The sequence below is a fragment of the Scaptodrosophila lebanonensis genome, unplaced genomic scaffold (genome assembly GCF_003285725.1).
Source record: "Scaptodrosophila lebanonensis strain 11010-0011.00,11010-0021.00 unplaced genomic scaffold, SlebRS2 tig00000122-arrow-arrow-pilon, whole genome shotgun sequence".
Taxonomy (NCBI): domain Eukaryota; kingdom Metazoa; phylum Arthropoda; class Insecta; order Diptera; family Drosophilidae; genus Scaptodrosophila; species Scaptodrosophila lebanonensis.
In genome coordinates, this window is record NW_022060580.1 from 314124 (window position 1) to 336574 (window position 22451).

Below are 22451 nucleotides of genomic sequence, written 5' to 3' on the forward strand. Positions count from 1 at the left end.
CAGGGCCACGCCACCGACAGCTTCACAGCAGCCACAGCTCAGCGACCACAACAGCAGCCGCAACACCAATCTCCGCAGCCACAACGTCAGTCCGGGTCACAACATCGGCCACATCAACGAGCACAACGGCAGCAGCCGGCTTCGTAGCAGCCACACCGACAACAGCAACAGCAACCCCACCGACGTCCACCAAAGCGGGAACAGCAAAGCTGCCGTTCTAGCCGAAGAAGATGCCCATGTAAGCCTACAAACATAATTAAACGAAGTTTGTTGTTACGTTTCAGGCCATGCGGAGCGATGTAGATTACCGCACCGCCTGAGATACACACACAGCGCCGAATATACCAGAGACGCAGCAGATGGGCGGTATGGTAATTCCATTGGCGATCCCTAAACAGCTACGGCAACAGCAGCCAGTCCCACAGAATCCAGAGGATGACGACACGTCAGCACCACGCGGCGGAAATGAAGAGCGAAAACAACGAGGCGACAGAATGACAGCGCGAGCAGCTGACGGTGAAGGTACAGGTGGCGTTGACCGGTGGCCAAACGCGAGGGGTGGCAGCGCTGCCACCCAGCTGCTACACATCTGCCGTTCGATTATGGCGCGGTGAAGGAAAATTCGAAAACACCACCGATCGGGCCGTTCGACCCCTTGGGGAAAGGGGGAGGTGTAACGACGCGTTGCGCAGCAACCAGCTGTGCGTCATTACGATGCTGAGTAATTATAAGTTAACAAGTAGTTGTAAGTAGGAGTAAGCCATGAAGGCGAGTAATTTTAAGTTCTGTTCTAGTTTTAGTCTTCTTTTGGCTTCTGCCCAACGCGCACTGAAGCGCTTTATTATTTTGTATTAAAGAACATTACGAAAAGACACGTGGGGAAGATTTTTGGCATACAGCCCTCTTTATTTGCACATTTTGGTGGACACCTCGGCACTTTGGGGTGCCTAATTTATTTCAGCAAACTCTGGCCGGCGAGCATACCCGCGGCAGAGTAACAACGTTACAGTAGTTCCTGTTTTCTCACGAAGAGGCACAGTACACGTGAAGCGTAGGGAGAATGAGAGCGCGAAGCCCATACTAAGCAGAGACGAGCTTTTAAAGTTCGCTTACTGTAATGAGCGTGAGTTTCGCTCTCCCTATGACTCTAATTCTGCTCTGGAAACCAATGCTAGCTTTTACTAATAATATAAGTTTTAAGTTTCATTTTAAATTGCTAAATTGCTCTTCCTATATACTCTTAATTGTAAATGTACTTATATTTATAGTGTGCAGACTCATAAGTGCTTTTGTAAGTTGTAAAATGCGTGGGCGTCTGATTGCTTTTCTGAATCCATGCCAGATGACCTAAGTCATATGTCCACAGCGAACAGTCGAACTATTATTCGAGTTCTATGCAAGCAAAAGAAGGGTCTACATATGTGCCACCTCAACGCACAAAGTCTTGTTAAAAAAATGGATGAGTTTAGATATTTATTTGTCAATTCCAACGTCGATTTAGTTTGTGTGTCTGAAACGTGGTTTGCTTCTAGTCTTAGTGATCAATCTATATGTTGTGATCGTTCTGATCGTGAGGGGCATGCGGGGGGTGTGGCCATATATGTAAAAAACAGTCTGAAAACAGCAAACAGGCGTTGGGAAACAATATTGAATATCTGTTCTTGAAAATAACAACTCGCAGCAATACTGAAAGCATCCTTGTCGGATGTGCTTATAGACCAAACAAGCTAACGGATTATAGCGATTTCATGAACACATTTCACTCGGTTTCTCTAAAACACAACAATATTTTCCTAGCTGGAGATTTTAACAGCAATATGTTAACTGAACATCACCTGAGGGACGATATGATCTCTCTTGGCATGGGACTAGTAAACACTACTTTACCGACGCACTTCTCCAACACTTGTGATACCCTCCTTGACGTATTTTTTGTTAATGACACCAAAAAAGCTATCCTATTTGACCAGCTTTCAGCACCAGCCTTCTCTAAACACGCCATGATTTTCTTGACGTATGACATCTACAAAGATCAAAGTAACCACGCAATATCTTTTAGGCACATTTATTACATATATTTTTAACTCCATTCTTACAACCTCATGCTTTCCATCCAAATGGAAATTCGGAAAAATAATCCCTATACTTAAGGGAGACAATGAATTTCCATTCTTCCATTTCTCTCAAAAGCATTTGAACAGCTAATGGCTAACCAAATTACTAACTTCTTGGTAGGAAACTCATTATTAACTGACAAACAATCGGGCTTTAGAAAGAATAGAAGCTGCATAACATCACTGTTAAAAATTACAGAGGACATTCGCAAGCAAATCGACAACAGTATGGTAACTTTTCTTACACTTCTTGACTATTCTAAAGCTTTTGACACGGTAAACCATACCATACTTTGCACAAAACTAAAAAGACTCTTCAACTTCTCTGACTCGGCAATAAGTCTAGTGCAATCGTACCTATCCGGTCGCCATCAAGCAGTTGTCACCTCGGGTAGTTTTTCGTCTTTTATGTCAATAAAACGTGGTGTCCCACAGAAATCGGTGTTAGGGCCTCTGTTATTTTCTATTTATGTTAACGACCTTCCATGTTTCGTGTCAAATTGCGAGATTCACATGTACGCAGATGATGTCCAGTTATATGTTAGTCGTCCGTTAAATAGAATAATAGAATGTGTTAGTGTCTGTAATGACGATCTGTTAAAAATCAGTGAATGGGCGAGAATTATTGGTCTTTAGTTAAATCCGAAAAAATCTAAATGCCTGGTATTATATAAAAAGAAAATTAACTCACTCAATCTAGAGAAATTGAAACTCAGCAATGAGCATATCGATTATGTCAAGAAGGCAAATAACTTAGGAATCACCATCAATGAGACTCTATCCTGGCATAATCACGTTAACAATGCAGTAGGAAGAACTTATAGTGCACTAAGGCATCTCTCTTTGACGCAGAATTTCCTCCCAGGCAAACTCAAGCTTCTTATTGCAAAGTCATACCTGATACCCTCATTATTTTATGGGGTTGAGTTATTTGGAAACTGCGATGCCGCAAGCCAGAATAAATTAAAAGTCGCCTTCAACCGCATTGCGCGATATGTCTATAACATTATGCGAAGAGAATCTATAACGACATACGCTAACAAAATTTTAAACCTGACTCTTCACTCGTGGATAAAACTTAGGACTCTAATTTTGCATAGAACCATTAATCGTAAAGAACCGAACTGTATAACAAAATCTCATTTAATTCATCAAGAAGAACCAATAATATAGTTTGCGAAAGATATAGATTATCCAGAAAAGCACTTTCTCATCTTTGCTGTTCGTCTGTGGAACGAGCTACCACATAACTTAAAAATAATCAGCAATGAAGAGAGTATAACTAATTGAAAAAATCAAAAAGCACTAAACCTATACTATACATTTACACTCATTAGGCAACTCTCTTGTACTAATTTAATGATAACGATAAGAGCAAAAGAAAAATCACCTTAAATATATGTGTTGGTGTGGGGTGCTGGGGATGAGTCTCCAAAAAAACCCAGAGGAAAAAAAGATGGCGGTTGGTCGATTTCTTTGCTGTGCACTTGCAGCGCACGCACTTGTATTCACTTTGCTTTTCAATTTGAACTCACTTAACCTAATTACAATGGCGCTTAGCTATACATATGAGAGAGAGAAGGGCCGCCGACGCTAGCAGCGCTCTGCCAGCTGATGTTGCTGGCGAGCGTTGCCACGTCAACACTGGCAGAGCGCTGCCACATCAACATTCCCCCCCCCCCCCAGGATGCGGGAAACCTTCATTGGCAAGCGCCCGAAATGACCCAGCCCAGCTGGGTCTGTTGAGCCGCCGGGAAGCCGTCGCTGGCACGCACTATCCCCGGCATGAGGAGCTCCTGCTATAAACTGGCGCCTAGTACGACGAAAATGGAGGTTGGTAATGAGGCACGCCCGTCCGGTATAATTCTTCACCTCGAACGGCCCCGCAAAGTCGATGCCGGTGTGGGTGAAGGGTGGAGAAAAGGTGCTTCTTGGCGCAGGAAGGCTTCCCATCAGCTGGTTCTGCAGCCGCTTTTTAAAGATGACGCAGACCCTGCAGGAGTTTACGGTGGCCATGACTAGATTCCGGAGCTTGGGAATCCAGTACTTGGACCGCACGAGGCTTACCGTTAGCTGGTTCCCGCTATGGAGCGATATCCGATGCGTGAAACTCACGAGGAGCCGCGCGAACTTGCAGCCGTACGGCAAGATGATGGGGTGACGCTTGTCATACCTTAACGAGGCCGAGGAGGAAAGCCGACCACAGGAACGGATGACTCCCTGCTGGTCCATGAACGGATTTAAGCCGATGATCGTGCTGCTGGATGCCACCTTCTTCCCGTTGGACAGGGCGCGGTACTCTTGGTAGTACTCGGTCCGCTGGGTGCAGACCACCAGTCTACGATGGGCCGCCACCAGCTCCAGATGGGTGACCTCCTTGGACAGCGGAGCGGGAAGCTTCTGGCAGCACATCACAAAACGTTGGACATACGCCATCACCCTGAGCGCTCTCCCAAAGTCGGAGAAACGCTCGAGGAAATCTGGAGCTTTGGGCAATATCGCGAGATGGGTCCGAATAGGACGCTGCTCGAGGGTGGTTCCCTGGGGCACCTGCTCCGGCACGGGCCAACTCCCTCGAGGCGTCTGGAGCCAAGCTCGTCCGTGCCACCACAGGCTGCTATCCGCCAAATCCTGCGGCGCAACGCCTCTGCTCGCCAGGTCAGCAGGGTTATGCTCGGAACGCACGTGCAGCCAAGCCTGTATATCCGTGGATTCAGCTATCTTGGATACGCGATTTGCCACAAAGGTGGTCCAACTGCACGCTGGCTTGCGCAGCCAGGCCAGCACGATGTTGGAATCCATCCAGCACGCCGTTGGGTAGCTGCTGAGAGGAAGATGGGGCAGGATGGCCGCACACATGTCTGCTAGGAGGACGGCGCCACACAGCTCCAAGCGCGGCAGTGACACCGTTTTGACTGGCGCCACCCTGGTTTTGGCTACCAGGAGATGGACCTCCGCTTGCTCGTGCGCCTCGACGCGCACGTAGATGGCCGCCCCGTATGCCTGCTGCGATGCATCATAAAAGCCGTGGTACTGGAACGTACCTTATGGTCGGAAACGAACCCACCTTGGGACCCGGATCCGGTCCAGAGCGGGATAACTGCGCAAAAACTCGTTCCACTTTTGCTGCAGCTCGGAGGGGAGCGGGTCATCCCATCCGATTCCGCTGAGCCCGATTTCTTGCATAAAAATCTTGGAACGTACAATCATTGGGGCCAGCCATCCTGCGGGATCGAACAGTCTGGAAATCTGGGCCAGAACCTCCCGTTTGGTGAATGAGGACTTCTCCTCCAAAACGGATGCGATGAAAAGGAATTCATCATTGGTGGCCTTCCAGCGGATGCCCAGCGTCTTAGTCATGCTGGCATCCTCAATGTCTAGGAAGTCGGCGCGCAGCAGATGCTCTGGTGGTATGTCGCGAAGGATGTCCTTGTTGTTGGCGACCCACTTGCGCAATGGAAAACCTGCTGCGCTGAAGGCTTCTCGTATCTCTCGAATGGATGAGAGTGCTTCCTGCTTCGTATGTGCTCCGGCTAGGACGTCATCTACATACATGAAGTCCGTGAGGACCCGGCTGGCGAGCGGATACTGCGCCTTGGAGTCTTCGGCAAGCTGCAGGAGAACGCGGATGGCCAGGAAAGGCGCACAGTTCACCCCGAAAGTGACTGTGCGGAGCTCATAATCCCGCAAATCACCTGCCGGATCGCGGAACAGGATTCTCTGGAAACGGGTATGTGCGGGGCCGACCAGAATCTGCCGATACATCTTGGTGATGTCGGCACTGAAAACGTGCTGGAAAAAACGCCACTTCAGCACCTGTAAAGTCAGGTCGGCCTGTAGGACGGGCCCCGTGTGGAGCACGTCGTTTAAACTATTCCCGTTGGACGACGGGTAGGACGCATTGAAGACCACGCGGACCTTGGTCGTGGTGCTGTCCGGCTTCAGCACCGCGTGATGGGTCAAGTAAAAGTTGGCGCTGTCCGTCGGAGGAGGGACAGGGCGCATGTGCCCTAAATCGAGATACTCGTTGATGACCGCGTCATACTGCTTCTTCAACGGAGCGTTCCTACGCAGCCGAGCCTCGTTCTTGAGGAACTGGGCCATCGCGAGGGATCTAGAATGGCCCAGTTGAATGTCCTGGGGGTCCTTGAAAGGCAGCGAGACCATGTATCTGCCATCCTGCTGCCGGCTGGTGGTCTGGACGAAAAACTGTTCGCACACTGCGTCAGCCTCCTTCTCGCAACTCACCGGTATATCCTCCACCTCCCAGAACTTGGTGAGCAGCTGGTCCAAGGAAGGCTGTGTGCCTGGAGAAATGCGCGTGGTGAAGGAACGGATGGCCGTCTTCTTTGCCGCCGCCACTGGCCCGGTCAGAATCCATCCAAAAATGGTCTCCTGTGCCAGCAGCGAGCCGCAGACGTTTGGTCGGGTGCCGCCAAGCAGCACCGCAGGCAGTATGTCAGCGCCGATGAGCAAATCAATGGTGGCGCTTCGGAAAAAACATGGGTCCGCCATCGGCAGGTCAGGAAGATCTCTCAAAGCCTCGTCGGATATGGGGAACGATGGCAGGGTGCCTGCCAGTTGCGGCAGCACGTATGCCGCCGTCTCGACTTCGCGCCTCGGTTGCGAGGAAGATGCCAGCTTGACACTGCACACCTTGGTCGCGAGCCCAGATGTGGTCGCGTTCAGTCCCGATACCTGAGCCTGCACCTTCTGGAACGGCAGCCGAAGAGTTCTGCGAGTTCACGTCCACTATAGCCGTGCCGAGGAGGACGCCCTGAACGCTGCTGCTGAAATAATTCTGAACATTCGACGAAATGGACTGTAATGGATTGCATTGTGGAAGGGGAACTGATGCTGAGGGCGTCGATGGAAGGGAGGGGCCGCGGTGTAGGAGAGTGTGGTGGCGCCCCTTGCACGTAGCGCAGTTGTACTGGCTTGTGCAAGCGTTTAGTTGGTGCCCTCGGGCGAAACAATTCATGCAAAGCTTTTGATTCTTGATCACCTTGCATCGGTCCTTGACCGACATTTGCAGAAAACGCGGACACAGGCGCACGGGGTGGTTCTCCTTCGAGCAGAGGTTACAGGTCTGCGGACTGGTGCGGACCTTCGTCTCGAAAGAGGTGACTCTTCTCACAGCCGGCTCCTTTTGAGCTGGCTTCAGCATGCGAGTGCGGAGGCCCAGTTTCGCATCGTTTATCGCCTCCAGTGTGCGATAGCGATCCGAGAAGAAGCGATTCATGTCGCTCCAGGGCGGAATTTCCGATTTGTCTTGTACAGACTGCTCCCATAAGCAAAGGGTAGCTGGAGGAAGCTTGGTGGCGCAGAAAAACACCAAGATACAATCCCAATTTTCGGTGCCTATCTTGGCATTCTCGACCGCCGTTAAGCACCCTTGGATTGTGCTTTGGAGCTCCTTTATGGCGATGCCACACTCCGAAGGAATAGGCTGGCGGTTGGCGAGGACCTTGAGCTGACTGTTGACTAACAATCGCTTGTTCTCGAAACGCTTAGTCAGATTTTTCCAAGCTGATGCGAAACCGTCGTTGGTGAGTGGAGATTTACTCACGATATCCTTCGCTTCGCCTCGAGTTTTGGAGCGGAGGTGGAACAGTTTTTCCACCTCTGTCAACCGCTGGTTGCGAATGTACACAGCGGTGAAGAGGTCCCTGAATGTGGGCCACTTCAGGTAGTCGCCAGTGAAAACCTCGGTGTCCACTGGTGGTAGGTTGCAGCCCCTGAATTGGTGCTCGGGAGCTGGAGTTGGCGCTGGAGTGGGAGCACTGCTCGGCTCGGACGCGTCTCGTATCAGCGTGGTAAGCTGAGTGGCGCACCGCTCATAGACGCGGTAGCAGTGCTCATATTTGGTTTGTAACGCCTGCTTGTCGGAGTCGCCAGACTCTGATTGATTCAGAGCCCGGGAACAGCGCCGACGCTCTTGCTAGACCTGTTCCCACAGGGCTTTGACCTCGTCTAGTCGGATCTGCTGCGTGACAAGCGACACGGCTGGGTCGGACGAAGAAACTAGCGCCTCATATTTGCACAGGTCATCGCTGACCGAAATGAATTCGTCCAATACCATTCTGATTGTTTGGGAAGCGATCCGAACAGCTGCTCGAGTAGACGGAACTGGTTTCGCAATTCTGGGCACCCTCACAAAGAGCTGTGGCGAACAGCTGGTCTTCCTTGGAGAGAGAGACGAGAATGCGTTCACGGACAACTGTGATTTGGGGCTGGCCTTCTTGGCAGTGGAAGGCGAAGGTTTTTTCACCAACAAGCGCGAACCCGGACTGCTCCTCTTGGAGGTAGAGGGCGAAACTTTCTTCAACGATGACGGTGGTTTCGAACCGAACTGGGTTGTGTGTCAGAAGAAGGAACGGCCAAATGCTGCGAAGTGGATGGGACGACCGAGGTAGACGGAAGGACCAAATGCTTCTTCGTGTCCTCCTCGCCTTCACTTGGCGTACTAGGCTCTCAACCGAGCCTGATAGAATGGGCCCACTTGAGGCAGATCGGATCTGAGTACGCCGGACAAGCGGCGTTGATGTCAACTTATGACAACCAAGTTCTGCGACGAGTTTTAATTGCTCTATTAATCTGGCTTATGCAGCTGGAGGCGCTGGACTGAGGAAATAAAGCCGCCCCACAGAACTTTCGGAATAAACTCGACCGATGAGAAAGACGGGAAAAATAAAGAAAATAGTAACTTCCTTTTTAAACTGATGAAAACGCAGCAACAAAAAAATACGTGCAATTACGTTGATGAAACCAGCTTGGGGCGCTGATATGGGACGGAGAATCCCAAAAAAACCAACAACAAACCCAATAATAAATTTGAATTTAATTTTGTTAGAATTTTTTGTTAGAAAACCAATAATAAACTTGTCTTTAATTTTATTAAAATTTTTTCCTTTTATAAAACCAATAATAAATTTGTATTTAATTTTATTAAGGTTTTGTGTGACAAAATCACTGCCGCCAGTAGAAATCACTTGTATCGAAATTCATTAATTCGTCTGCACTCGTGGCTGTGACTAGTATTAGGTCACACTGCAGTCTTCAATATTCTGATAACCGGCTTCGAAACAAATGCGCACCACTTGTTTACATTTAATGGGTGAGTAATTTTTTAAACGAAAATGGCAATGTTAAGCGAAAATGGCAAGGTTCGCCTTCGATTGCAGATGTCGCCCGGGCTGAATGAAGCGCCAACAGGAGTGTTGGCGAGCTGCTTGGAATCGTGGACCGACCAGGTATGTGGTATGTGTTGTAGGATTAATTGTTAGTACATAAGCAGGTGTAATATGTGTAAATATAAGCTTATGCGTGTGAATATATTTATTGTGGGTACCAAGCATATGTATAAGAGCATGCAGACGTATGTTTATTACGGATCCAGGTTTATATATGTACATAAGCATATGTGGATGTATGTTGATGTATTTGTGGCTTCAAAATATATACATATGTATATGTCAAAAGAAAATATATGGACATATATTCGTTGTGGTTGCAAATGTATCGTGCAACACTGTATTTACAAAATATATCTTGTGCTACTAAATAGGTTGCATATGGAAACATGCAAGTGTTTATGCCGGAAAAAGGGTATGGATATGTTGGCATAAGTTTATGTATGTGGATACGTACATGTAAATATATGCGTGTAAATATGGTTGGATATAACTACATATGCCAATATATGTATATGGTTTCGATGCGGTTATGGTTGCGTATGCCAATATAAATATTGCGGACTACGTTTGATGTAGCTGCCAATATATAAATGGGTATGGATATATACGCAGCGAATGTATTGTATATTATTATTATTATTAAAAAAAAACCACTTACAATTGCAAATTGCAAGTAGCTTGTGATTTTAGCTATAGCAGCTAAGGCCTTAAGCTTATCAGTGTCAACTTATTTACAATGTGTTTACTTAAGTCTAGATTTATTTACATTTATTTACATTTCTTATTTTTATTTGTTTTATATCAGGTGGTAGAGATTCGTAGATTTAAGGAAAGCAATTGTTTGATAAATGTTTTTGGGTGAAGTTATTTTTTCTATTGTTGTTGCCAAGAATTTTGTTCTTTCTTGTTGTAGCTTGGTGCAGTCTAGAAGTATGTGGTTGATGGTTATTGTGGTGTTGCAATTTGGGCATGTGGGTGGTGGGGATTTATTTAGGATAAATCTGTGGGTAAGGTTCGTGTGTCCGAGTCGGAGTCGCATAAGTTTTATTGTGTCTAATCGTGATAAATTCGAGCTTGGTATATTGTTGTTTGTAGTTTTCTCAGGGTTGACAATCTTATAATGTTGGGAGGTGTGGTTCCATAGCGTGCTGCTGTGGTTATTCAGTTCCTGTTTGATGTATTTTCGTATGTCTGATGCGTTGAAGTTCTGTTCTGTTTTAAGTGGGTGTTTTAGAGCATTTTTTGCGATTTTATTTGCCATTTCGTTTCCCAATATTTGACAGTGTCCTGGGACCCAGATAAGTAGAAATTTGTTTTTGTATGAGCTCAAGATATTTCTTATTGTAGTTGAGTAGTAGTTTTGGTTGTTAATGTTGTCTATTGCTAATAAAGAGGATATGGAGTCGGAACAGATTGCGAATTTACCAGTTTGTTTGGCTGCATATTTGCATGCTGCGAGTATGGCTGAGATTTCTGCAGCAAAAATGGAGGAGAAGTGGGGAAGTTGTTGGTAGGTGATGGTTTCCGTCGACGTTGTGGCGCTATAGGATACTCCGGCAGTCGATTTTGACCCATCAGTGTATAGGAGTTGTCGGTAATTTAGAGATTTGAGTTCATAAAATTTTTGTTGGTATTCAACTGATTGGGTGTCTTTTTTTAGATTAAGGTGTAATGTCAAGTTAATGTATTTGTGATGGAAGGACCAGGGTGGAGTTATTTGTTTTGAGTTTTTTACAGGTGAAATTTCAATTTGTAGTTTATGGCATTGGGTTATTGTGTCTTTTAGTGATGATGGGATTTTGAGCTGCTTTTTATTTTTCTTCAATTTGTTATATATATCCTCTAAAGGGGAGTTATTTGTTGTCATTATAGTTTTAAAGTTTTTAAGTGTAGCGTGGATTGTTCTGGATTCTATTGGTTGAATGTTTGTTTCGTACAGTAGGTTATTTATTGGGGTGGTTGGGAATGCACCCGTTGCTAAGCGCAATGCCGAGTGGTATATTGTCTTTAGTTTGCTGAGTGTTGATTTAGGTGCTCTTCCATATAGGAAAAGGGCGTAATCTATTTTGGATAATATGAGGGATTTAATTATATTTATTAGTATGGTGGTGTGGCAGTTAAATCTTTTGCTTGATAAGCATTTAATAATATTGAGTCTGTTTGTGAGTTGTAGTGCGAGATTTTCTATGTGTAGATTCCATTTGTAGTTTTTTGTGAATGTGACTCCTAGTATTTTGAGATAGTTTTCATTTTTTAATGTGAAGTTGTTGGATTGCAATTGAAGTACGCATTCTTTTTTCCGGCAAATATGTAGATGTTTGCATTTGGTGATAGAGAGTGACGCACCCGAGTAGTTGCACCATTTTATTATGTCAGCGAAAAGATTGTCAATATTGAGAGAGTTTTGGGTTCAGTGGATTTTATTAACTATTGTGTAATCGTCAGCGTAAGCGGAAAAGTGAAATGTTTTGTGTATGGCTATTGTTTTGTTTAATTTATTGAATGCTATTGAGAAGAGAATTACTGACAATGGTGATCCCTGTGGTATTCAGTTTATTAGCGGTTTTGTTGTGGAGCGGGCATTATATGTTTGGACTATTATTTTTCGTTTTGTTAAGAAGTTTATTACGTATTTAATTATCTTTGGTCCTATCCTATTTTCCATGTGGTGAGTTCGTCGACTATTGTGTGGATTCCCACTCTATCGAAGGCTTTAGCAAAGTCTAATGAGATCACAGATAGATGATTTTTGGTCGAGAGGGCCGAGGTGATCTGAAAATCTAGCATGGCTAGTGGGTCAGACACCGATTTTCCCTTTCGGAAACCCATTTGCCGACTGTCGAGTAGCTGGCTGTTAGTAGCTAGCCACCAAAGTCGGTTGGATACAATTTTATCGAGGACTTTTGAAATGCAGGAGTTTAGTGATATCGGGCGGTAAGAGTTTATAGAGGTTTTATCAGTGTTTGGTTTTGGTATGGGTATGACGCTGCTGATTTTAAATTGTTGAGGGATATGCCCATTTAGAATTTCATTAAATAGATTGAGTAGTCGATTTTCAAAGGTGGGGGACAAATTTTTAAGCATGGGGTAGCTAATACGATCTCTTCCAGGTATTTTCCCTTTAAGTTGATTAAGTGCGGCTTTAAGCTCAAGAAGAGTCACATCGTTTTCAATTTTCATGGCTACGGGCGATGGGGTGTGGCTTATAGTATGGCAGGAGTTTGTTTTGTGGTATCTAAATTCTGGGTGGAAGTTGTTATCTGAGGATGCGGTTGACCAATATTCGCATAAAGTATTGGCTATTTCGGTTTTGTTTACTATTGTTTGTGTGGAGTTGTTCGGATTGACAAGGCAGTGGATATCGTGACGGGTATTTAGGCCACAAAATCTGTTGATGTTGGACCAAATTTTTGATGTGGAAGTGGATGGATTTATTTCTGCTGTAAATGTTTGCACCGCGTTACGTTTTTTGATTTTAAGCTCACGCTTGAGCTTGGCATTAGCTTTTTTGTTTTCCGTACTAATGTTCCTTTTGAGGTTTAGCCAGGCTGTATTTTTTTTATTTTTGAGCTGTTGTAGAGTTTTGTCCCACCATGGGACCTCTTTTGCATGATATATGTGTGTCTGTGGAATGGATTGATATGCACTTTGTAAAATTATTTTGACTATGTTTGCTGTTTCTTGGTTAATTTGCTGGCTGGGTTGTTTTGCATTTGAGTATTTGTCTGTGAGTTTTTGAAACAGTGACCAGTTAGCTTTGTTTAAATTAAATTTGGGTTTGAAGGTGGGTTTACTTGGGCTATTTTCTTGGAATATTGTTAAGTGGATGGGGAAGTGGTCGCTTCCTGAGAGATAGTTGCTTATGTTCCATTTTATGAATAGAGCGAGGTCGGGGGATGCTATGGTGAGATCGATGTTTGTGAATGTGTGATGTGTTGTGAAGTGTGTAGGGGAGCCATCATTGAGAGTAGAAAGGGAAGATTGGTTTATAAATTTATAAATTGTGTTACCTCTGAGATTGTTAGTTTGTGAGCCCCAGCTTCTATGCCAGCTATTGAAATCACCAGTTATTAGTAATGGTGGTGTGATATTGTTGAAGGTATTTCTAAGGTTATTTATTGAAAAAGGCTTATTTGGTGGAATGTACGATGAGATTATTGTGAACTTTATTTTAGAATGTATTGTTACTGCTACTATGTCGAAGTACGAAGTGTTGATGTTGATTTGTTGTTGTTCTATGGAGTTGTGTACAAGAAGTGCCACTCCTCCGTAACCGTTTGTCAATGAGTTTTTGTGGTAGAGTGTATAGTTAATTGGGATGGGTATGTTATGTGTATTGTACAGGTGTGTCTCTTGTAGAGAGATTATTTTAGGGTTTTGGTTTTTTATGAGGATTTGCAACTCATTATAATTATTTAAATAACCATTTAAGTTCCATTGCAGGACTTTTAACATTTAAATTAGAAGTTTTTATGCTTTTGTTCGTTTTTATCCTTGGATTTAAGAGGTTTGGAAAGAGAGTTTTGCTTATTACTATAAATTCTAAGTTTAAGGTCTTCTGTGAGTTGAGTGGAGAAGTTTGCTGTTGGTTTTTCGGTTGTGGATGGGATTGTATCCATGATTGTATCATAGATATCTTCGTAGGATGTGGTACTTCTTTCTATTGGGCTGTTTTGTTTTTGTTGCGGAGACAAGGTGTGATTCGATGGTTTGATGATTTGGGTAGATGTAGATGGTGTTGTATGTGTGGGCTTCGAGCAATGGTTTGTGGATGGTTTAGCTGGTTGTTCTGTGACGACTTTTGCATATGGTGTAGGTTGATGAGTGTGGCGGGAATTATATATTGAGAGGGCGGTTTTGTGGTCTACCTTTTCTATTGTTTTTATTGTTCTTTTTGTTTTACAATGGCTGGGCATGTTTTATCAAACGGACTGTGGTTGTTTTGGTTAGTAGGTTCATATTTGCAGTTTATGCAGAATTTTTCTTTGGTACAGGATTCGTCTTCGGCTGTGTGTTGTTCCGCAGAGCAGTTAGTGCATGCTGTAGGGCTCTTGCAATTGGTAGATGAGTGTCCAAATTTCAGACAATTGCGGCATCTGAGAGGGAGAGGTATGTAAGGGCGAATTTGGATTCTTGGATTATAAGGATAGGATTCCTTATAGTTTCCGGAATTGTTAGGGATGCAAAAGTTAGTATGATGAGGCCGGTTTCTTTAAGTATGAAGTTCTCCTTTTTCATTATTTTCCGCACTTCTACAATATTTTGTGTTTTTAACTCTTCTAAAATTATTGCTTCATCGATGTTGCGAAGCTCGTTCGAATAAATTACACCTTTAGAGAAGTTTAGTGTTTTGTGCTCGCTAACTGTGACAGGGAAGTCGGTGAAAGAGGTCAGTTTCAATAGTTTTTGTGCTTGCATAGTGTTTTTTGTTTTGATTAACAACGTTCCCGCTCTTATTTTTTTACAAGTGTCAACTTCTCCGTTGCACTGGTAGTCGATCACTTTTTTAATTACAAATGGATTTACTTTTTCAAATGTTTGGTTGTCGGTTCTAGTGATTGTGATGTATTTTGGGTTATTGTTGTTGTTTTTGTTCGTCAAAAGACTATTTAAGTCTGGTGGTCGAGACATTGCTAGTGTAACAGGGCAGGAGCCCTACTGAGTTTTTGGTTTTTGTAACTGTTCTGCTGTATTTTTGTTTTTGGATTTTTTTTTTCAAATTTTGTTTTGTGCGGTTGTTTGTTTGTTTGTGAAGAATTGTTTTTGGCTTTAACTGATAAGCACACGGTTCGCTCGCGGTTGGTAGTTACACGTCTTTACTAGTTGAAGCTAAGAGGGGTACTGTGTATTGTATATCTGTGTATATGGGTGCACAATTAGGTGGTGATGGTTGAAATCGTGTATTTGTGTTTCATATATGACGGTGAGCGGGCACTAGAAGTGTGCAAGAGGTAAGACACGGTTGTGTTTCGCACTGGACACTTGTTGCATACTGGAATGCATATGCTCAAGTATGCCGAGATGCAGCCGCAAACGGACGGAGTTCGGTTTTATATTATTAATTTGCACCTTATTCTTTCGTTGTGGGGGTCGGCGGACAGACCGACAATGAAACCAATACGGCGTAAGTATAAAGCCACAAGTAAATGGTTTACTTAGCTGCTTTTTCCTCGTAGGTATCCAACGCCAGGAACAAGCTGGGGCGAACGGGTGTCGGCTGCACAAAACGTAGGATGAGTGAGGAGGTGCAGACCGCTTATCCTGCTCGAAGGACAATGTCGGTCTGGGGCGCTGGGGATGAGTCTCCAAAAAAAACCCAGAGGAAAAAAAGATGGCGGTTGGTCGATTTCTTTGCTGTGCACTTGTATTCACTTTGCTTTTCAATTTGAACTCAACCTAATTACAATGGCGCTTAGCTATACATATGAGAGAGAGAAGGGCCGCCGACGCTAGCAGCGCTCTGCCAGCAGATGTTGCTGGCGAGCGTTGCCACGTCAACACTGGCAGAGCGCACATCAACAATATGTATTAATAATAATAAAAAAAAACAGGAAAAAACAGAAAGAACAAGTAAAAAAGCTAAAGTCGGGTGTCCCGACTTTGAAATACTCTGTACATATGTTTACAATAATTATAGAAAATTAAAAAAATTAAGAAAATAAAAAAAAATTCAATGATTGATTTTACCTTTCTCGGTATTCGAACTCACGTAAGGGGTGTATAATTGCACATTTACATAGCAATTGCGTCTGTGTGAGTGTATATATGCCTATGCGCATCTATTCGTGTCTGTGTAAGCATTTTCGCAGTCAACCAAACAGCAACATCAACAACAGCCGCGGGCACCGCTTGAGCAGCGCTGCAGCAGCAAATATATTTATGGCTATAACTTCTTGTTAAATCGGTCTATTATAGCGAAACTTGGCATACGGACACATAATAACTAACTGGGGGTATTTGCAAAATTTTAGTTCGAAGTTCCAAGAATTACGGGAGTTACGATTTGCGGGGTAGAGGGGGGAGGGAGGGAAATTCCAAAATATACATTTTCTGCGTATTCACATAAGGCACCTTGGACTAAAATTTGGTGTTCCTAGGTCTTATGGTCTCTGAGATATAGGCGATTATACGAATGGAAAATCGGGAACACCTGAGATCCAGGTGTTCATACGGACGGACAGACAGACAGACAGACAGGGCTAGATCGACTCGTCTTGTCACGCAAAATTTTGGTTCGAAGTTCCAAGAATTACGGGAGTTACGATTTGCGGGGTAGAGGGGGGAGGGAGGGAAATTCCAAAATATACATTTTCTGCGTATTCACATAAGGCACCTTGGACTAAAATTTGGTGTTCCTAGGTCTTATGGTCTCTGAGATATAGGCGATTATACGAATGGAAAATCGGGAAAACCTCCATAGGGTGGAAGTGGGGGGGGGGGGGGGGGGGGGGAAATCAAAAAAATAAAACAAACTCGTATAGAATACACACATAACGCATCTTTGTGCAAAATTTGGTGCCTATCTCTTATAGTCTCTGAGATCCAGGTGTTCATACGGACGGACAGACGGACAGACAGACAGACAGGGCTAGATCGACTCGTCTTGTCACGCTGATCAAGAATATATATACTTTGTGGGGTCTGCCACGCCTCCTTCTGCCTGTTACATTTTTCAGCTCCCGCAAACCTAATATACTCTTGTACATTTCATGTACAGAGTATAAAAAAAAAGAAATACCACTGCAAAATAGCTTATCGTCCAGTTCCTTCTCTGTTTGTATTTTCATTAATAATTGCTTTGTGGACAAACGTCACTAAAAGTGGACACATTACGAGCGATGCTTCTATTAAAATATAATATTGGCAGTTAATGATATTATAAATAACAGTGTATCCAGACTAACTTCCGGCACTGGGCTTATGCGTCCGTAGCAAGCGCAAACTTGATGCTGCCGATGTAGTACTGGAGTAAAATTGTTTCGGTAACTTTTCTTAGAATTGAATGGTTTGCATAAAATTGGAAAAAAATTGTTTTGTCAGGAGTTTTGATTAACAAAATATTTTTCATCCTCAAAAAAATTATATATACATATAAGCTTTATAGTTTTTGAACAATCTACATCAACAATTTTTTGCATATCCTATGTTAATATTAGTTACTTAGCAAATAATTTAATGTATGCTTAAACAAGAAAGGAATGCTAAAGTCGAGCGAGCTGAACTCTTAAATACCCTGTACCTCCCACCAAAAAGGATAAAATGAAAAGAAATTTTAAATTAATTAAAAAAAATTATATTAATTTAATTAAATACAAATTATTCTATACATATATACAAAAGTGGAGACATGTTCATGTACAGTTTCAACAGCATAGACTTACATCAGAATCGTGTCTCTGCGTGTTTATATGCGTGTATGTATGCAGCACAAAGTTGAACCAAAGCAGCAACAACAGCAGCTGCGGGAAGCGCTGCAAGTAGATGATGGGCAGCGATTTTATGTATGGCTATAATTTCTTTATAATTGACCTATCATGATGATACTTGGCATACGGACAAATAACCACAAACTGGATGTATATGCTAAAATTGAAATTCCAAGACCTACGGGAGTTATGGAATAAACATGAATTGCTTGGGAGTGAAGGGGGTGAATCAGAATAAAAAACAAACTTGCCCTGCCTAGGGCTCAGGGGAACCTGGATTCCTAGTTTGGTAACTCTAGCTTCTGAGATCCTTGCGCTCATACAGACAGACGGACATGACTATATCGACTTGTCTTGTCATCCTGATCAATAATATAATAATAATACTTTGTGGTGTCTGCCATGCCTCCTTCTGAATGTTACATACATTCGCACTAAACTAGTACACCGTTTCACCCTTTGGGTACAGGGTATAAAGAGCAGAACTCACACACAGCGTCCAAAACAACCTTGGCTCAAAAAGAGAATTACATTTGTCGAACATAACATTTTGCTGAATTAAGCCTTATTTTGATTTAAACAAAATTGACGAAATTCTTTTTTCAAATAAGAACCAAATAACTGCGTATTAATAAAAAAAAACATGACGAAAATTGTGTGTCGTCAAGTGGCAGTTCTGTGTGTTAGCGAAAATATGAATGGCAATAAATCGCCATTTAAAAATACAATCATACCAGTAAAACAATATGCAACTACATTGTTGTTTTTTCTGAATTCAATTTCAAATGCTAGTTTTTTGTAGGGGAACGCAGTTTTCGTCCAATTTTTGGAAGCACACCCCGATATTGGGCAAAATTTCAAATGTTATAAAAACTTTTGGAAATAAATTTAATTTTCCATAAGCAACATAAGTGGAATTATTTAGTGGGATCAGATGCGCTTCTCAAACATTTGCGTTGTATTTTTTCAACATTTAATTGGCGTTTCCGCAAATTCTTGCGAGCCAAATTACATGCAAATGGCATATTTGTTTTTTATTTAATTTAGTACGTTACAGAATTCAAACACAATTATTCAGCCAAATGTAATCGTCGACAGTCAGCTGTTGCTGACAGCTGGCTTGGAGGGGAAGTTCGAAAAAATGAATTCTTTTGAAGTTCTGTGGCACCGACAGATTCTTTTTGGAGATTCCAAAAACAACTGTAGGCAGAACCTCCGGAGACTGCACCACTGATAAAGTCCCTTTGCAAATAACGTTTATGTTGTTTTCGAAATATGAATGGCATTGCCGAAATTCTGAAGCATAGAGTGGGGAGGGAAACTCAAAAGAAAAAACAAGTAAAAAAGATAAAGTCGGGTGTCCCGACTTTGAAATACTCTGTACATATGTTTAGAATAATTATAGAAATTAAAAAAAGTAAGAGAATTAAAAACAAGAGAGAACGCTACAGTCGAGCAAGCCCGACAGTAAAATAGCCTGTACTCTCCACAAAAAAGAAAAATTTAAAAAAATATATATATTATATATATAATTATATATATTATTATTATAATATATTATTATTATTATATTATATATATTAATCGAGCAAGCCCGATAGTAAACAAGTAAAAAAGCTAAAGTCGGGTGTCCCGACTTTGAAATACTCTGTACATATGTTTACAATAATTATAGAAAATAAAAAAATTAAGAAAATAAAAAAAAAATTTGATCGATTTTACCTCTCTCGGTATTCGAACTCACGTAAAGGGTGTATAATTGCACATTTACATAGCAATTGCGTCTGTGTGAGTGTATGTATGCCTATGCGCATCTATTCGTGTCTGTGTAAGCATTTTCGCAGTCAACCAAACAGCAACATCAACAACAGCCGCGGGCAGCGCTTGAGCAGCGCTGCAGCAGCGCTGCATCAGCAAATATATTTATGGCTATAACTTCTTGTTAAATCGGTCTATCATAATGAAATTTGGCATACGGACACATAATAACCAACTGGGGGTATTTCCAAAATTTTAGTTCGAAATTCCAAGAATTACGGGAGTTACGATTTGCGGGGTAGAGGGGGGAGGGAGGGGAATTCCAAAATATACATTTTGGTGTTCCTAGGTCTTATAGTCTCCGAGATATAGGCGATTATACGAATGGAAAATCGGGAAAACCCCCATAGGGGGGAAGTGGGGGGGGGGAATCAAAAAAATAAAACAAACTCGTATAGAATACACACATAACGCATCTTTGTGCAAAATTTGGTGTCTCTATCTCTTATAGTCTCTGAGATCCAGGTGTTCATACGGACGGACAGACGGACAGACAGACAGGGCTAGATCGACTCGTCTCGTCATGCTGATCAAGAATATATATACTTTGTGGGGTCTGCCACGCCTCCTTCTGCCTGTTACATTTTTCAGCTCCCGCAAACCTAATATACTCTTGTACATTTCATGTACAGAGTATAAATAGCCTGCACTCTCCACAAAAAAGGAAAATAAAAATTAAAAAAAATTTTTTTTTTAAATTAAAATATTAAAAAAGTGAATTAATTAATTAAGTAATTAAATTAAATTATAAGACATGTTTATGTTCAGTTTTAACAGCATACATTTACATCACGTGCCTATGCGTGTTTATATGCGTGTATGTGTGCAGCACAAAGTTGAACCAAAGCAGCAACAACAACAGCTGCGGACAGCGCTGCCGGCACACGGACACATTAGTACTAACTGGATGTACCTACCAAAATTGATTTCAAAATTCCAAGAATTACGGAATATATAAACAAAAACACGAATTGCGGCGGAGTGGGGGGATGGACAGACGGACATGGCTATATCGACTCGGCTTGTCATCCTGATCAATAATATATATACTTGGTGGGGTCTGCCACGCCTCCTTCTGTGTGTTACATACATGCGCACAAAACTAGTATAGCCTTTCCCCCATTGGGTACAGGCTATAAAAAAACATTTCGATCAATTTTACCTCTTTTGGTATTCGAACTCACGTAAAGGGTGTATAATTGCACATATATAAAGCAATTGCGTCTATGTGAGTGTATGTATGTTTATGCTCGTATATTCGTGTCTGTGTAAGCATGTTCGCAGTCAACCCAAGCCCCAGCATCAACAACAGCCGCGGGCAGCGCTGCAGCAGCAAATATATTTATGGCTATAAATCGCTCTATCATGATGAAACTTGGCATACGGACACATAATTACGAACTGGGGGTATTTGCAGAATTTTAGTTCGAAATTCAAAGAATTACGGGAGTTAGAGAAAATCGCGGTTTGGGGGAGGGAGGGAAATTCCAAAATACACATTTTCTGGGTATTCACATAAGGCATCTGGGACTAAAATTTGGTGTCCGTAGGTCTTATAGTCTCCGAGATATAGGCGATTATACGAATTGAAAATCGGGAAAACCCCCATAGGGGGGAAGTTGGGGGGAAAATCAAAAAAATAAAACAAACTTGCACAGCGTTCACACATAAGGCACCTTTGTGGAAAGTTTAGTGTCTCTTGCTCTTATAGTCTCTGAGATGCAGGTGTTCATACGGACAGACAGATAGGGCTAGATCGACTCGTCTCGTCATGCTGATCAAGAATATATATACTTTGTGGGGTCTGCCACGCCTCCCTTGAAAGGATCTACTTTCAAAAGTGAGAATTCGGTAACGATGCGATCTTGTGAATAGGTCGACTAAAAGCTCCTTTGCTGGTTTTTAGGTCAACCACTCGAACCTTGCCTGGAGAGGACCTCCAGGAATAGCCGAAGTAACGCGTGCCAGCTTCCATGTTTGCGTGGGCACGCTGTCTTCATGTACAAGAACCAGTTGTCCCTGTTCAATGTTTGGCTGCGCACAAGTCCATTTCGTTTTCCTTTGCAACGTGTGAATGTAGTCACGATGCCATCTGTTCCAGTATTGCTATGCCAGCTATTGAAATCACCAGTTATTAGTAATGGTGGTGTGATGTTGTTGAAGGTATTTCTAAGGTTATTTATTGAAAAAGGCTTATTTGTGTGTCGTCAAGTGGCAGTTCTGTGTGTTAGCGAAAATATGAATGGCAATAAATCGCCATTTAAAAATACAATCATACCAGTAAAACAAGATGCAACTACATTGTTGTTTTTTCTGAATTCAATTTCAAATGCTAGTTTTTTGTAGGGGAACGCAGTTTTCGTCCAATTTTTGGAAGCACACCCCGATATTGGGCAAAATTTCAAATGTTATAAAAACTTTTGGAAATAAATTTAATTTTCCATAAGCAACATAAGTGGAATTATTTAGTGGGATCAGATGCGCTTCTCAAACATTTGCGTTGTATTTTTTCAACATTTAATTGGCGTTTCCGCAAATTCTTGCGAGCCAAATTACATGCAAATGGCATATTTGTTTTTTATTTAATTTAGTACGTTACAGAATTCAAACACAATTATTCAGCCAAATGTAATCGTCGACAGTCAGCTGTTGCTGACAGCTGGCTTGGAGGGGAAGTTCGAAAAAATGAATTCTTTTGAAGTTCTGTGGCACCGACAGATTCTTTTTGGAGATTCCAAAAACAACTGTAGGCAGAACCTCCGGAGACTGCACCACTGATAAAGTCCCTTTGCAAATAACGTTTATGTTGTTTTCGAAATATGAATGGCATTGCCGAAATTCTGAAGCATAGAGTGGGGAGGGAAACTCAAAAGAAAAAACAAGTAAAAAAGATAAAG

General features: G+C 42.7%; 1 long non-coding RNA gene across 1 annotated transcript in view; it reads left to right on the top strand.

The window, feature by feature from the left end:
• Positions 1-9194: 9194 nt before the first annotated feature.
• LOC115628659 overlaps positions 9195-22451 on the top strand; it is a 49605-nt gene continuing 36348 nt past the window's right edge. The window contains exons 1-2 of the long non-coding RNA XR_003995827.1: positions 9195-9231; positions 9299-9367. This is a non-coding gene — a long non-coding RNA (uncharacterized LOC115628659). The remainder of the gene's footprint in view (positions 9232-9298; positions 9368-22451) is intronic.